Here is a 3,184-nt window from a genome sequence, read left to right on the forward strand (position 1 = left end):
TAGTTGTCGCTCCACTAGACGACGAGAGTCGCGCAGCGAGCGATACAATTTCCTTTGGTACGTTGCCACTTCGTTCCTCTTCCAGTCCTTTCCAGTATTCAGGAACGCCAAGTCAATAGGTAGCACAGGATCACGTCCGTACCGACTAAAGAACGGGGTATCACCAAGGCCTTCGTGACGCGCCGTCCTATACACTAATAGGACCCTTGGAAGATACACGTCCCAATCCGTCTGCGTCTCGCTCACAAACATCCGCAGCATACCCATCAGCGTTCTGTTGAAACGTTCCACAAGACCTTGTGTCTGTGGATGGTACGCCGCACCGAACAACTTCTTACTCTTCAACGTCTGATACAGAGACGGGGCCATATTGGACGTAAAGTTGGACCCGCGGTCACATAGTAGACGTTCCGGTACTCCATGTCTACAGATGACGCCCTCTATTATGGCGTCCACAAATAAAATCGTGTCCAACGAAGCGACAGCAAAAGCCTCGACCCATCTCGTGAAATAGCCCACAAACACTAGAATGTATTTGTTTTCACGCGGAGCAACAACCAATGGTCCAATAGCGTCTACTACGAATAGCGAGAACGGGCCAGACAAATCCTGAACTGGCATTCGTTGCATCAGTCCAGCTCTACAGAGTCTATGTACCTTTCCACCACTGCAGATAGAGCATTCACGCACGTACTCGATCACGTCCTCCCTCCACCCATGCCAGAACGCGTGCCGTCTTACCTTGTCTGTCGTCTTTGTTCTCCCCACATGTGCAGAGAAAATACCAGCGTGACAATAATGCAGGATCGTCTCGATGAACGGTAATGGGGTAGTTGGTAGTACCAACTTGGTACGCACACCGTTCGGGCCGGGCCGGCACGTGCTCATAGATGAACTAAACGTGTGTGGTGTTGGAATTCCCACGTGAACTCTAGCAACAAATGTAGTTAGGACGTTCCCACAACAATACGTCTACTAGGATAGTAAACGATCGTTCGGGCGGACCTGAAGACCCCAGTTCTGCCCTTGCACCAGGACAAACTGGACCTTGTAAACTACTTATATAGGCCAACCAGTAAAAATAAGAGCACGCTACTAGCACGAGCAAAACTAGCAGGTGTTTTGAATCCTCGTGGTCCCAACAGCGGAAGGGTACCAGGCACGGGTAAGCCTTTTACGAGATCACCGAGTGTTCAACACTCGGTTGGAAGAATAAAAGGGATGCAATACAAACACTCCCAGTCGTGCAAATAGGCAACAATAAGCCGTCACGTAAAACCTCCCGATAGTAATCGGCCAAAACACAAAGTCTCTTGGCCTTGCCGGATGAACCCTCGCTACAGAGCTTCGAGTTCACCGACAGGCATGACACACTAAAACAAGCTTGACCTGACGCTTACCTTGAAGCCGGACCGCTCTGTGTGATTGAGTGGAAATTCTGTTCTGTATTTAAGCTTACCCTTTCGGGTCTATTCCTAATAAGAAGTCCTAATCAAGTATACAAATATCAAGTGAACAATGATCCGTTACGGATCTTCTTGCATGCCAAGCGTCGTCTGCACCGTCGCATGAGTATCTTTAACGGTCCGCGCCCTGTCCCAGACGGTGAACTTGCCTTCCAAGGGTCGCTGAGTCTTCCGCGAACTCATCCCAACCGCCACTGAGGGTTCGTACCGTAGATGAATGCGAATCCGGCCAGTTTATTATTAATTATAAGGACAGCCTGGATTCAGTGACATATGGGCCGTATCCAATACTCGTTGAAAGCTCGGGAATGACGCCGTCGAGTTCCTTGTACCTTGGCGTCTCCGTTCATCACATGACCGAGGGCTCGTCGTTTGAACATCTTGGGCGGTGTCACGTCTTTGTCGACGAGTGATAATCCGCAACTACGGATAAATCACTACACCACAACTGCCCCTGTCGCAATGGAAGCCACGGTACTGGTGCCCGTTGTGACATTTCTTCATTCTCCAATTCATCATCCCGTCACCGTATGTCCAAGCATCTGAATCGAGCCGTGCACGACGTGTTTCAGCGTCTCCATCCTCGCCGACGTCGCGAACGTGAACAGCTGGAGGTACTTCAGCTCATCCTTCTCTTGAATCATCGGCGCCTTGCTCATCACCACGCATTACTCGTTTTGTTTCTCAGGAGGGCAAGACCGAGGACTCGAACGACCCCCCAACTGCTGCACTTCCTCCGACAGCACCGTCATCAGCCGGTCCTCCGGCGCTTCCTGCCCTGGTCTCTTCACCCCCTGCGGCAGATCCTGCAGCGCTTCCTGTCGTCGCTGAATCCGCGGAGATGGCTCCTGCTGCTCCTCCTGCGCTTACTGGTGGTCCACCACCACTCACCGAGAATTCGCTGCGCACCATGCTGGCTGAAAGTACGGAGGCATTGGTCGATCACATGATGACCTCGATAATTCCGTACTTGACTGCTATGGCTCGTCACCAAGTGCAGCTCAGCGTTGCGCCTTCTCTTCACGGCGATGTCCACGCTCAACGTCGCCTCGAGACTGCTGTTGGTTTCGATGATGTCCTCGCTGCAGTACAACCTCTCCCTGACGCGCTGTCGGCATTATCCGAACGCAGGCGTTTGCTCATTTGAATACATTAGCATGGAATAGGTTGCCAACGTGGAGCGTCAGTTGCGGTTTCCTCAGTCCGAGGCTGCTGCCGCCGTACGTTCGGTGGCACCCGAAATCATGGCTCGTGAGAACGCGGAGGCGTTCCTCAAGGCTGCCAACGCTGAGATCGAAGCCCTTTACCACAACGTCAAGATTCTCCGCGAGTCGAACGCCAAGAACGACGCCATGCTCGCCACTGTTCAAGCCAATATGGAGTGACAAGCAGAAGACTTGAATCGTCTGTACTGCGAGGTCCAAGCTCGGGACGTTTTCATCAACACGTTGCACAAGAAGCCGGCTCGCGAACGCGAGGTGTACAAGTCTTCCATTGGTGTGAATACCGAGCAGACTCGGAAACTCCACCTCCTTCTGGTAAAGCTTGCCCAGGGCAAGTATGTTGATAACGACACGCTCAAGGTCCTCGAGAACCAGCAAGACCGTAACACTCGTCTCCTCCAAGCGAATCGCACCCTCCGTGCACACGTGAGTCTGGCCGGGATGGATCCCGAGGTACTTCGTCTGGCTGTTGATGGTACGTTCCTAATGTCGCTC

At 52.4% G+C, this 3,184-nt stretch overlaps 1 non-coding gene across 1 annotated transcript; it reads left to right on the top strand.

Moving 5' to 3' along the window:
- Positions 1–2,593: 2,593 nt before the first annotated feature.
- Positions 2,594–2,631, top strand: PITG_33398 (the record flags this gene model as incomplete). Its single annotated transcript, XR_009934792.1, has 1 exon — positions 2,594–2,631. It is a non-coding gene; the product is annotated as an 18S ribosomal RNA (ribosomal RNA).
- Between the last annotated feature and the right edge of the window lie 553 nt (positions 2,632–3,184).

This window comes from Phytophthora infestans, genomic scaffold, assembly GCF_000142945.1.
Source record: "Phytophthora infestans T30-4 supercont1.53 genomic scaffold, whole genome shotgun sequence".
NCBI classification, from domain to species: Eukaryota; Oomycota; class Peronosporomycetes; order Peronosporales; family Peronosporaceae; genus Phytophthora; species Phytophthora infestans.